Source organism: Dermacentor variabilis, chromosome 11 (genome assembly GCF_050947875.1).
Source record: "Dermacentor variabilis isolate Ectoservices chromosome 11, ASM5094787v1, whole genome shotgun sequence".
Classification (NCBI taxonomy): Eukaryota; Metazoa; Arthropoda; class Arachnida; order Ixodida; family Ixodidae; genus Dermacentor; species Dermacentor variabilis.
In genome coordinates this window covers 55,899,778-55,914,148 of record NC_134578.1, presented here as the reverse complement: position 1 = coordinate 55,914,148, position 14,371 = coordinate 55,899,778, and the positions used below count along the sequence as shown (strand labels likewise).

General features: G+C 45.4%; 1 protein-coding gene and 1 pseudogene across 5 annotated transcripts in view; both read left to right on the top strand.

The window, feature by feature from the left end:
- The window catches only part of LOC142564559 (venom metalloproteinase antarease-like TtrivMP_A), a 126,409-nt gene that overhangs the window by 67,743 nt on the left and 44,295 nt on the right, over positions 1 to 14,371 (top strand). The gene's annotated exons all lie outside the window — the stretch shown is intronic.
- On the top strand, positions 12,352 to 12,531 carry LOC142565080 (U2 spliceosomal RNA; annotated as a pseudogene).

Below are 14,371 nucleotides of genomic sequence, written 5' to 3'. Positions count from 1 at the left end.
CACACCTGTTCACATGCTTCGCGGAATTGAAATATCGCAGTGGTTGGTGGTCGGACTGCAGGATGAACGGGTGACCGTAAAGGTACACATGAAATTTCTGTACCGCCCACACTATCGCGAGGCACTCTCTCAATTCAGGAGAAGGCAGCTTAACGAGGGAGAAGTTTGGGGCTAGCGTAGAGCACAGGGTGCAAACGTCCTCTGTTTTCTTGCAGAATAACTGTTTCGAAGTTTCTCGAAGCGGTGTCCATACGTAACGAAAAGTGTTTGCTTAAATCTGAGGCTTCTCCTACAGGTTGATGCGACAACAGCTTCTTTAGTCGTATAAATGCCTCTTCGTGCGGTGTCTGCCGATTCAGCCGGTTCGTACAGCCTTTCTTCGTAAGATCGGTTAATGGATGGCCAAGCTCAGCGCAGCTTGGAACAAAGTCCCGGTAATAGTCCGTGAGTTCTAAGAAGGCCCTGAGCCCCCTTTTGTTTCAGGTGGCTCAGCAGTGTTGATCTTGTCGGCTGTCTTCCAAGGGCTGTAAAATGCCTTGTCCCACCACATGGCCCAAGAAGCATGTTGTTGGGGAGCTAATTTCACTTTTCATAGGTTTTGTGGTTAGTTTAGATGCCATCGCATACAATGTATGCGATGGCATCTACCTCCCTGCCTCCCTGCGCTCCCACCGCTACCAGGCAGTGGGAGCGCAGGGAGGCAGACCGCACGCGTAAGGGTTTCTCAGTACAGAGTGAAGAAATTGCTCAAGGTTAAGCACAAAGAGTGCTGAGAATAGAGGGCACCCTCGATGAACACCATGAGTAACGGGAAATGGCGCACTTTCACAACCATCTAGAACCAATGTACTTCAGATATTTGAACAGGCATTCCTAATAAATTCAACAAAATTTGACGGAAACCCGAACGAGGTCAGTACATTAAATATGCGGCTATGTTCAAGGCAATCGTATGCCTTCTTTATATAGTGAAACCAACAGACTACATGCTGACCCAGTCAGCGCGTATGCATTATTTCACGTGCAATGAACGAGAGTATGTATCTCTCTGCCAGGGACAGAGCACGCCTGATGGTGTCCTATTAACGAAGGCATCAGGCTTCCCATGCGTCACGTGACAACAGCTGTGAAGGTTTTGTAGACAACGTTGAGAAGCGTGATTGGCCTCCATTCTTTTCGATGAGCTGATCTTGGATCGTGCTTAGGTTTCACCACAATACGACCGCCGCGAACACTAGACGGGCATTCAAAGTTCTCAAAGCAGCGGCTCATAACAGACACAAAAATGGCACCAATATGTTCCCAGAATGTTATATAAAACTCTACGGGTAACCCGTCCAGCCCTGGGGCCGAGCCACGCTTCATGGAAGATGCTGCTGCCTTCACCGCGCCAGCTGACGCTCCTGCACAAAGATGTTCAGCGACCTCAGGTGGAACCTGAGCCTGCCCACTAAGCATTTCTACGTTACCATGATCCATTCGCCAAGTCATACGAGCCATGTTTTCAAAATGCGATACAAAGAACGAATAACCACGCCTGCGAGACAAAATAACAGGAAGCGCTCTTGGGCCGCAGATTAGCCTCGATTGGCGGATATATTTGTGTATATATTTGACGAACGTTCCATGAAACTACCATCGAAGTGGCTTACACGACCCTTGTATGTTTGCGATGTCTGCATATGTCTAATACTATAATTATTATAATGCTTTCCTGCACAAAACCTGTAAATATAAAGTGGACTCGCAGGCTTTTCTAAAGTACGCCTATCTTTCATTCGAATTGCGAAATATATTTAAGGGATTCTTGGATTTACTCTGTTTTCTTTGATTTCTTTACAAGTTGCCCGTTGTGGGGTAATCATTCAGACTGAGCATGTCCCTCTACGACCGCTAAAGAAGACTGAACATTTCATGTCGCCTCCCACATATCGCTAAAGCTCACCGATCACTTAAAGCATGTTGCCCAAGGCGTCGAAACAAGATTCTACGGCACCGCACACTCTACTGAAGATCTAATTTACTGAAGAATAGGTGAGTGCCGTCAGCACAGCCATGTCGCTTTTTTTAGCTTTCAGTGCTCGTATGAGGCGTCATAACAAGAGTCACCTTTCAGTTTCTCTCCAAGTCGGAAATGTGAAGGGGAACTTTCTCGTCTTTTTTCTTCGTGGTAAACACGAGTGGCGACGCAAACAATATGAGGCCGTTGGGGTCTGTAGTATAAATAAGGCAAAAAAGGGTAAACATACGTGTTCACAGGCACTTCTGCTGAGCATGGACGCGCTAACAATGCTTGCTGCCCTCTTTATCCTGCAACTTTTCCAATGCTCTTATGCAGGTAAATCTTCTATTCATATTTAACATTTCCCAACCAATCTATGATGTCACAGAAGGAAAGTTAAAAATATTTACACTAACTTCACCATTCGTTCGAAGTCTCAATGGCACAGATTTCTATATTAGGCACAATTATTTCTTGATACGATGTCTGCACGTATGTTTCACATTATTGAAACTTGAAAAAAGTGCGTCAATGCTGTGATTACTTTAGTCTATTTACTGGGTGATAACATTTCGTAATGAAAATTTCGTAGTTAGAAATATGGATGGCCTCTGACGTGGATCAGTTGGCTACAGTGCGGGGAAGGTGCAACGTTGTCATTGTTAACTTGGTGTTGAATGCTCGCCATAAAATCATTGCGTCATTCTTCTTTACTACTGTCAGCTCATATTTACGAATAAATTTATTCACTACAAACGATATAAGAGCTCCCTGAGGGTGATTGCCCGCAGCTTGTTTTAGAACATCTGTAGTGCAAAATCAACGCATCTAGAATGAAGGAGTTCAACGGACGCTATGTTCGTTAAGGGTTTAACGGAATGCTTGTTCGATTCTCTCAACGTCCGAGCAAAAAAACGTAAAGTAAATGTTGCGCCAACAGGTGTAAGAGAATGTGCATGACCATGCCTGTTCATGGGTTTTGAATAGCTTAAGATCGGTGGCTAGAGTCCCAGGTAATCTGTTCATGTTTAGAAATCTTTAACTTCCATAGCAGAACATTCGAAAGCATATTATCTGAAGGCAGCTCCTATTGAAATGTTGGCTTTGTATACCGATCAAAAGAAACGAATGAGTTCATGCTGAACTGCTTTACTGGATCGACATATTTTATAGTGATTCAATTTGTGTATTACTACGCTTCACGTATTATATTCATCAGCAAGTATCAATTCGCAGTGCGTGTTCGTAAGTTTGTACCATACTAAACCCGGCTCAGGCAGTTGTATATATGAACATGTCAGAAGTATGCCGATTTCAGTTCCATCTATATCTCTTACGGATAATATGTCCATACTGACCACCTTTCTCGTTTCCGTTGCAATATTTGTGAAAGATTCATAAACAGTTGTCATGAAGAGCTATGAGATATTTGAGCTTACCCATGTCTGACTTGAAAATTTATTTGGCTTTTGAAATCCAAGCTTTCTTTGCCTCTTCCTCTGACTTTGCACTTGCTGCCTGCTGGGTGCCGTCTTGCAGTACTGGTAGAGAGCGAGCATACAGCAAAGCGGCACCACTTACAATTGTCATCAAGAACTGCGCCGGGCGGAAGGCGCTGTGTGCACACGAGGACATGAGCACCAGCACAAACGCGCCTTTGTCATTATTCCCTAGTCGAAAGAAGTACATACCGTTCTTTGTGACGGCGTTGAAGGGGTGGTAGTAGACACCAAATATCCATGTGTTCTCATTATTTACTAGTATAAGAGTAGCGACCGATGCACTGCTGCATTGCTGGATAACGCAATTTTTGATCGTGCCATTGACGCGCTCAGGGATCGTTTTCACTTTGAAGTAGGTAGCTGGTGGTAGAGTTTCTTGTGTATCGGGGTAGCTTCTCCTTATTTGAGGTGGTGGTGCATACAGGAAATGCAAAAGAATGTTGCGTTAAAGGAAAATAGGGCAATGATGCGCAATCTGCGAGAACTCCTTGGAGCACAAGATATACTCGGCAGAAGATGGCGAATTCTCTATCACCGGCGTCAATTCAGACAAGTAGCTAGCCAACTGGTGGTTAGACTAGGGCGATCGTGGAACACCTTGTACTGTAAATCCGAGTTAACCAACAACTTGCACTCCGACATCAATGAGGTCGAACGACACACGTTGGGGAAACATTTACCATGCAGAGGAAAGCCAGACCGTCGAGGGCTTCAATAAAACGATGAGCGACCAGCAGTTTTCTTAATCGCGTCAATGCATTTTGGCGCCACTATGTTATTTCAGGATATAATTCAAAAGCATGAATAGCATGCAACATAAATATGGCTGCCTGACTAGGTGCGAATACGTAACTGGATATGGAAAACGGTTCGTTTTCACTTGAGGTGAACTTCGCTAGCATGAAGGCCCGAAACTTCCCCATCAAATTTCATGATGCAAGAATTCAGTTTAGGGTGCCACATTTCACCTTGAAGTGCTCCAAAAGTGACTTCGCGATACCGAGCGAACATACCTTTTTGTCGAAGGTGATCTTTCAGATATAAGAATGTTACTGAAAAAAGGCGCCATTGTTTACACTGTCTGTACAGGCATACACGACCTTCTTAAACAGACCAGCATATCTGCATCTGCTGCGAAGAGGCGAATACGACCAAACCTCTATTGTTGGCACTGTGAGGATTGGGAGGTCACTCCCACCGTTCATAACCAGTTGTCAAGATTGGAGTCGGGCATGAATTAGATGGTAGCTGGCCCATGCCCTCGTCCAACTTATCCACGCTGAGGATGTTGTTGAAGGGAAGGACTGCTTCTCATCGAGAACGACGAATATGGGTTTATTTACAGTATCTACATAAGGACGTTGCAGTTCACCAGTCTAGCATGACTGCGAGAGAAAGTACACTGAGCAGCCGCACAACAGCGGTTTATAAACACTCGGTCCTCTCTCGATGCCTAGGTGAACAAGAGAGAGAGAAACAACTTTATTGAGCCGAGCTCCACATCTTTTTAGACGCCGTTGAAGAAGTGGTTCCCTCTTCACGGGACCCATATGCTTCCCTAGCCGCCTGGCGCCTGGAGATCAGGACGAGCTGGTCTTCCAGGGCGGTGCTGGTTAGCAAGGTCTCCCATCGCTCGGTAAGGGTGGATGAGGAATGGGGTAGGGTAGTGGGGCAGGTAAGAGGTGGGGGATCGCCTTGATGAAACCGCATACTCCAATGACGTGTTGGAGCGTGCCTAACTGAGTTTTGCAGAAATTATAATCCTCGTACCTTTTCGGGTACATCTTGTTTTGAAGATAAGGGTGCGGGAAGGATCCTGCCTGTATCTGCCTATAGATCACTTGCTGTTCTTTGCTAAGCGATTTGTGAAGATCGGGGTAACGGCACCTTTCCGTCTTGTAATGGTTCGTAATGTCCCTGTAACTAATTATGGACTGTGGCTCAGCTTCCTCTACCCGGTGTTCCATCTCTCGGGTGAACTGGTGGGCAAGTTCGTTGCCCGCCAGTCCAGAGTGAGCCGGTGTCCATATCAATTCAACTTTATTTTCAGGTACGTCGCGTTCACTCTTGAGAATATCTAGTCCCGCAAGAGACACTCACCCCTTTCTGTGGCTGTTATACGCCTTTTGCGAGTCTGTGACAATTCTTCTGACCTCGGGCTGCGCGAGTGCTAGAGCTATCGCGCCCTCTTGTGCCACCTCTGGAAAAGACGTCTTGATGGAGGCGCAGGTTACGAGCACATCCAGCGTCGTAACTGCCAGCGTGGCTTTCGATGAAAACTTGGGTAACGAAGCGTCTGTGAAGAGTGTGACCCCCTCCTCCTCTTCTACTATGTGACCCAAAGTCTCCGTCAAGGCCGCTATACGAGCCGCCCTGCGGCCATCGTTACGACCCGACCTGTTTTGAGGCAGTGGCTTACTGTCGATATTATGCGCCCACAACCTGGGTAACGGCCCCGTTTCCTTCCGCTCTGCCTCTTGCCAGCCCAACTTGGCAAGGTGAGGGAAATGTTCGATCAGTAGACGAGCCACCTTTGAGCGGGAGGGCTTCCGCACCTGTTTCGTGGACCTCACCGAGGGCAGACGGTCTTCGCAGAACTCGGGGCTTACGTCAGGAACGGGGCGTGGGACGGGGCCTCCAAATACGTTCCCTCAGGAACTCCTTTGCTCACGGCAGACCGGGTTGCCGGTGGCGTGTTCACTCACAAAGCCTGGTTCGTCGAACTCCTCTCGGCAATCCTGCGACGAACGTCGGGGACGCCGCGTATTTTCCTCTGGACACAGTAGACTTAGTGACGCAGCTTGGCTAGAGGTGACTGTGGCTTTCCAGGAAAAGTCGACGCCGCTCTCGCACCTGGCTGTCAAAACTTGCACCTCAGCAGGCCGTTCTTAACAGCACCATCTTGTTTTCCAGCGGTGGCAGGAATGAAAACCGGCGACGCGGTTGGTAGCGTTGCAAGGCTGGGCCCGGAGAAAAGAAATGCATTGGGCCACTTCATTTGTGTTAAATTTAGCATCTGCTGGGTTACCGTTGCTATATAGGAAGGGTTAAAAATGCGTCCGTGTCCTTTCATTGCAAGAGATGTGGATGAGCTCAACATTATAGTGGTCACCGGTCAGAGCCGGCAGTAGCGTGATATGTGCCCTCGGAGGCCACAGTCTGCAAACTTTGTCCATGATGGGGACTTCTACTGACCAGTGCACATGCACTAAGCTGGTGGCAGACGCTCACTGAAATACGTCGAGGTCCCGCGTTCACAAAGTGAATGATATTGTTACGTGAAGGACGAGTCAGTAAGACGAGCAACTATTTACAGGTTATATCTACAAAAGTGGCTGCAGTGCTGACGGGTTAGATTCACCGCGCGAGCCCAGTTCGTTCTTCCTTCTCTTTTCTCGGGTGGTGGCGCCCACGCGCCTCATTCAGGGTGATATGGGCCGGGTGATATGTGATATATGGGCTGGGTTCAGGGTGATATGGGCTGGACTGGTTTTGAAGTGAAGCTCGCAGTAATATTGAGTATGAAGAACGGCTGAGGAATATGGAAGAAAGTAACTGGGCTGAGAGAGTGTTCAGGAAAACATTGATTGACAGTGGAAGAAAAGAACTAGGAAGCTTACCAGCAAGTATGCGGCCTGTAGGGTGGGCGTCTAAATGTCATCACTGGGACGATGATACTGCTTCAGTTGTGTGACGTGCATGATATCACTAGACTGGGAAGCGTATGGGGCGTCGGGCGCGATTTCGTGGGTGACGGGAGTCAGGGCACGAAACACTCGGTATGGGCCTCTGTAGCGACACAGCAGTTTTTCTGAAAGGCTTACCTGACGCGACGGAGACCATAGAAGCACCAAAGAACCAGGCGGGAAGCGCACGTCTTGGTGTCACCGGTCGTACAAACGCCGTTGAGTCTGTTGTGATTTCAGAAGTCGGTCACGGGCAATTTCCCTTGCGTAGGCACACCGAGCCGTGGTGTCAATTGCATATTCACTGGTCGATGCTGCGTGAACAGGGAGGGATGTCTCGAGGGAACTGGTTCTCAGCCAAACAGAAGGAAAAATGGGGAATGACCGGCTGTGTAGTGGCGCTAGGAATTATATGCAAATGTGACAAACGGTAGAGCGAGGTCCCAGTCAGTGTGGTCTGAAGAGACATATTTCGCGAGCATGTCTGCGAGAGTTCGACTGAGACGCTCCGTGAGGCCATTTGTGTGCGGATGGTATCACATGGATAGCTGTACCTCGTGGCACAGGACTGCAGGATGTCCGCAATAACTTTTGATAGGAATGTCCGGCCAGGGTCTGTGAGAAGTTGTCGCGGAGCTTCATGTAATGAAATCACGTCGCGTAGAAGAAAATCGGCAACATCTGCGGTGCATCTGCGGTGCAGCAACGATTTTGAGCCACCCCAACTTCGCCTGTCTCTTATCTTAAACCTTATCTTTTACTGGTATGGCGGTGTGGGCAGATTGGCCAAGCGCTGTACAAATGCGTGCGCGAAAAGTTCTCGGCTCGTCGTCACACACTTCCCTTCGCACATACAGTTTACGGCACATGGCTGCAATGTTATTGCACTTGGACTTTATACGGAACCTCGCTTCGGCGTCGACGCTGACGACGGCGGCGCAAATCGGCCAGAAGCGCCCGTGTAAGGGCTATTGCAGTATAGGAGGAATAAACAGTTTGGTCCTAATGCATGTTTATTTGGCGTTGCGTGCTGTTCATTACTTCTTTTTATTTTTCCGCAGAACAAGATTTCTATGTGTACCCAACCATTCTGCAAGAGAGAACAAGATCCGGAAATTTAATTATGCGCCTGACCAACAATCTAACTCTCAACCTTGAAAAGAGCTCGGTGCTGGCTGATCAACTACTGCTTGTTACGAGCAGTCGCGAAGGACATCGGACGGACACGGTAAGCGAACACGAGTGGTGAGGCTGTAAATTAAATAGCCTAAGCTGGCATCATGCTTAGCCAGCTATGCCGGTGAATCACCGTTATTTATTGCGTAAGCGCCCAACATCCCCCCTCTCCCCCATGTCATATTCGTCAAACATCTGCATGTTATTGCCCCAAAAAGATAAATTTCGTTGTCGTTGCACCGCTTTTTAAAAACGCCTACGCTCCTGCGTAATTGCATACTTTCCGAAGACACAAATTCGTTTTGTACCAGTTTCAGCATACCGTGCAATGTAGAGTTGTGACGTAGCCAAAAGCTTGTTTGCGCGATCGTTATTAGCACAAAAATAACAAGACCATACACTTTTACAAAAACAAAAAAAGTGATCGAAAAAGATACCCAAGAAGTATATTTAGCGAAGCTTAATTTTTTCAATAAAGCATTCAGCGAAATGCTGTAATGAGCTTGTGACAGACGAATTCCACTCTGTATAATTTCGGTCGTACGGGTATAGTAGGTATAAACATAGACCTACACATACCTCATACATACATCACACATACATACATACATACATACATACATACATACATACATACATACATACATACATACATACATACATACATACATACATACATACATACATACATACATACATACATACATCGTACATCAAACGTACCTGTGACCAATCCATGCTCCAGTCGATCCACATAGCGCTTGCACTTATGGGCATCCGAATGCATTTATATGTAAGCATAGGCAGAATTTTAAATATTTTTAAAGGCTGCGAAGAAAGTCGTTAAAACAAAGACGGTCCCTCAGGTGACAGGCAACGTCTCAGTGGCTATCTTCCCCGTCTATCTTCTCTTCTAGCCTAGCCTTGTAAAAAAACGACGTATCATGCGTAACAATAATATTTTAGCTCTTTATCTTAAGTTACTGGTACTTATTTTGCCATACATTGTTTAAAGTATGTACAGACCCTTCAGTTTTCTCGAAGCATGCAGTAATATTGTACATAGCCGAACAAAGGTGAAGAAGAAAGCCTTTTATTTTCGAAGTAATGCAAGGCCCTCTTTTCTGAAAGCAAATGGTCGACAAAAAATGAGTGGTTGCATTTCAAGTTATCTTTTATTTTTTCAGAAGGGAAAGTCTGCTTTTGGTAGATAGCGCAATTCTACTGTCTTATGTAGATTGCTTGATGATGCGTACAGTAAACGTAGATATATCGCAATGGAAACTTTCATAATTAGCAGATTTGAATAATTACTTTTAAACGCATTCTCTTGAGGAATATTTTGAATTTTGCGGAGAGAAAAAGATAAGGTTAAGGCATGTTCGCTTAATGAAAAGTATGAGTTTTAAGAATTGTGGAAATACCCAGAGTTCCATGTACTTTTCTTAAAGAGTTTTTAAACGACACATGGAAAATTTTGTCGAACATAAACAGCGGTAACACATATCCCAAACTGGCGCCAGCCTGAAATTGTCTTCAAGGTGATAAGGCAAACAATATCGCCGGCTGCAAATAGCAAGCACAAGTATGTGTCCTCAAGTGCCTATATTTAAACATAATTGTGTCTAATGAGACAATTCTTTTGATCGAATACAAGAGCAAGTTATACATGCTTCTTCAAGAAGGCGAGTTCATGGAGTTACAAGTTCATGAATTGGACTTCTCGAAGGGGCGTGTATAAGTTGCTCATGAACGTGAGATCGGGCACAGAACATTTTACAAAATTAGATTCCGAATAAAAACACACGAAGTATTTGGGCAATAAATTAAAGGTGTTTTGCTGTGCGCCTCGGTACACTTCAATTTAAAACATCATATTTTTATAACATTAGATATACAAGAGACTTCCAGTTCTGCAATACACCAAGCACCCTTTACCGCAGGGTCTGTGAATACGTGCAAACAAAAAAGTCCCGCGCACAACACCTATCGAAGCACAAACGGAAGACCAGCGGTCCAAGACCTGAGGACCAGCTACGGCTGGCGAACAGGTCTAGGCTATCATCGCAGGGCAACGGCTACTTGTAACAGGGCGGCCGCCCACCTTGAAGCATTAGCAGCTTGGTCTCTGTAATTAAGTTTATTCAATCACTCACTCACTCACTCACTCGCTCAGTCACTAACTCGCTCACTCTCACACACTTAATCTCTCACTGGGAATAATGCTTCTGTATATGACGGGTGTTCTGGTCATCTTGTTTCAAACAAGGCTGCAAAGGGAACGAGTTGGCTGGTAACAAACAGGAGGTTCCCTTTATTGGTGTAGTTCTGAGAAGGTTCTTCTTGCACCTCTCAATTCCAGTCAAGTTGGTTATTAGCTTATGAGTGTTTGACAGTCGATATTGTTAAGACTGGCTAAATTCCTATACCTGTCAAACACCGCATTGTGGGGACATTAAAATAACCTAATGATATCTTTAGTAATGTTATCATTGCCCGCCTTTAGATTATTCAATACTAGTAACCTTATACTGTAAACAATAATGCTGCTGCCAGATGCCGCCTGTGCATTAGCCGGCTTTACCACGCATGCCGATTTCCGAGAAGCGGTTGTGGTAAAGGTAAAGCGCAATTGATAAAACAGTAGCAACATGGCACGAAGTTCTTGATCGAATATGGCAGCGCACTTCAAGACAAGGACGTAACACAGAGGGAACAAACACGAGCGCTGCTGGTTCATCCTGTGTTACGTCCTTGTTTTGAAGTGCGCTGTTATATTCGATCATGATTAACCAACTAGTCTCCCTGTACGCCTTAATAAAGCTCTGGACCTTCGAGAAGTGGTCGCGGTTACGGAACCGCGCAAATGATCAAACGATATCAAGATGACATGAAGTTCTTAATGTCAACGCATTTGACCCCTTCGGGAGATTATACGCATGGTTTACAGCAGAAGGTCAGCAGAGGCTCCAACAAGATGACCAAACAAGCCACTTTCCGGGCTTAGGAATTATTACACCCCCCCCCCCCCCGTCATCATAAGACAATAAATACTCAGTTTCTCTTAAGTCTATGAGCATAGTGTTTCGAGGAACCCGTATGGGTTTCCTTTGTACCAATTACTACGGTTGGGTGGATGTGACATTTTCCATTAATTAATTACTTATATGCACCTTGCGGGCTTCCGTAGAACTATTACGTCAGGTATAGTCTGATAGGAGTAAATGCTAATTTATTTTTCATTTCATGTCTGCGATAATATATCACTTTTGAAAACTTAGTTGTAACCCAGCCGTTCTCCGCAAACCGACTGAGGTATGCTGACTGGCAACAAAAACCAGAGTTTATATGTCACTACTTCTTGTCTTACAGAATAAACAGCTTCCTCTTTCTAGCGAACAAGAAGGCCTTAGATTGCTCAAGCGCCTAGATCTTGTACAACAGCATGTGCTGCTGTTGTAAACAATCGTGTTGCTTACATCGGAAATCTCACTGTACGCGAGATTGTAGATCCCTAGAATACAGTGGCGTCTGCTGAAACCTATCGACGATCAGTGCGTTAGTTGGACGTCTTGTCCGAACTTCTGGTTCAAACTTTTTAGTTATTGAGTAGAGCGTATGTGCAGATACTGCCCATCGTTTAGAAATGCGTTAGATGAAAGGCAGAAGCAAGTCTATCGAACATGATAGAAAGTAGCACAACAGAAAAAAATTATGAGCCATACCACTCTGTGAAGATGAATGACCAGCGAAGCTGTTTAGCATACGACACAGAGGTGACACAGAATTCTGAACATAGGTACGAACTCATTTACCGTGATCGTTATATGCATTCGCGTGAACGACGGGAAAGCCGCCCGGCGGAGCCAGAGAAAACTGGATTCGCGTGACGTTTCGACGGGACCGCCACTGCAGGAGAGCAAAAGGAAAGGAGATACGGAAGTGCTTGGAACGCCGACAAAGAGAGGGGGATGCGAACGTAGACATGGCCGACGCGAGTGGAAGTGTAGTTTGTGTTCTTATCAGCATAATATCTGATACGGTTTGTATTTGTACGCAAGTTATCAAACTTATTTTTGCAAGTTGGCGGAGAGCTTGAGGCCTGCTTCACTTCCACTGCGGCTCGACCCAGTATTGCACAATATTCGGGATCGGCCCAGGTTTTTAGTTTAAGGACTCCGATCCACACGAAACTAGCCATACACAGCTTCGCTCTAAAAGAAACTAGGGAGAAGTAGTACGAAAGGACGGAGTGCTGTACCACAGGTAGATGGGAAAGATTTACAGTACTCTATTCCACGCCATGAATTGTTTTCGCGCTTAAAGTAGCGCTTTGTACTCGGCCCTCCTTATTTCATAATCTTTTGCGCTTTTTTACAGTATGTGTACACACCAATAGCGAATAGCAAAGCATGAAGTCTTTTAAAGATTTACAAAGACAATACAGAACATGTGCCAGCGCACACCGGTGAATGTAGTTTGCTGCAAAAAAAAATGTTTTAGTAATTTACCTTCCCTGCACAAGAATTTGTGTTAATATCGTAATTTAGTTTCTTTTCTCAATCGTTCCTTTGAAATGAGCTGGATTATGCGCGAAATCGGTGTTCACTTGTACGTTTTGTGAAAAGCACTTTGAATTACGAATATACATGCAGATTCCGTTCAGTAAGCTTCCCTGCGTTAATGACACACATTTTGTGCCCACAAATATCATGACCTAAACCTATTTCTAAATTTACTATGAAAACAGCATATTTAGTATCTTAAAGAAAGGTCAACCTAAACTGTGCAGTAATTACAATTTTAGTGAAGCAGCAGGTCATAAGCACTCATGCAGTGCAACGTAAGTAAAGAAAAGAAGTTTAATGAGGATCAACAAAGCAGAAGTACTATCTTTCGCATTGAAAGATCCAGCAGCATCAAATAAATGACCACACATTCTTCAAATGCCTACGAACTCTAAATATGACGTGTATACGTAGGTTGACACCTCAGCTATTCAAGAGGTTCTGTACCAGGACGTGCATCATCAATCCTCTCTTGTCTTACGCCAGAGGGAAGGCGTGGTGCAAGTCGTAAGTCCTTCCTTATGCAACTATTCCTATTTATTCGCTGGGCTTTATGGGTAATATGTTGTTAACATAATGAATAACAACATGGATAACATATTTGGTAACATATAGCTAAAACCTCTAGTGCATGGCCTCGTCCTATCCTATAGGCGCGATATGTTCGATACGGCTTTCCAGACGTCAACAGAGAGATTCTCAGTGACATCGCAACGTAGGTGGTGGGTTTGGCTCCCACTGCAAGTGGGTCTTTCTTTTTCGTCGTCTTCCATTTTCCCTTAGGTTATGATTTCTACAGTTCAAATAAAATTACAAATAGTTTCGCTAATGCTATGCTTTGTTTCATTATCTGCGGGCTTCATGCGGTAATAGGTAATGTCACTTTCTCTCTGTGTTTACTGAGGGCTGAGAGTATCAACTCGACCATTACGCGTTTACAATGTTCAATTATGTGAAAAAGCTAATATGTCAGCCGATACAGTAGTATATTAGTACGGAAGCCTAAGTCACCGTTTCGCCCGAAGGGCACATCAATACAGCACGTGCTAAGACTCGTAGCTCCATATGCAATGCAAGTTTCAGCAAATATACGCTAAGTATACACCATCTCTTGCGTCCCTACACACGAGAACGTAGTCCACTCCATGACCGCGATCGCTCCCGGTCAAAACACTCAAGTTATGTGAAGAGTATTGGCCGTTTGGCAGCCGGAATCACGCGTAGATGGTGTAAATTGTGCCGCACTCACTTCACCATGTCACTGTTTCGCATCCCCGAAATACCGCAGGGCTTGCCATATCCGGATGAGCGCGCAACGAAGCTCAATTCCTTTAGACTAACCCCTTCCTGTACAGACTTCGCATGCGGTCCTTGCACCCACCGCAATCACGTGACCTGAAACCTGCATCGCGCCAGCTACGCATTCGCCCGGCGGTA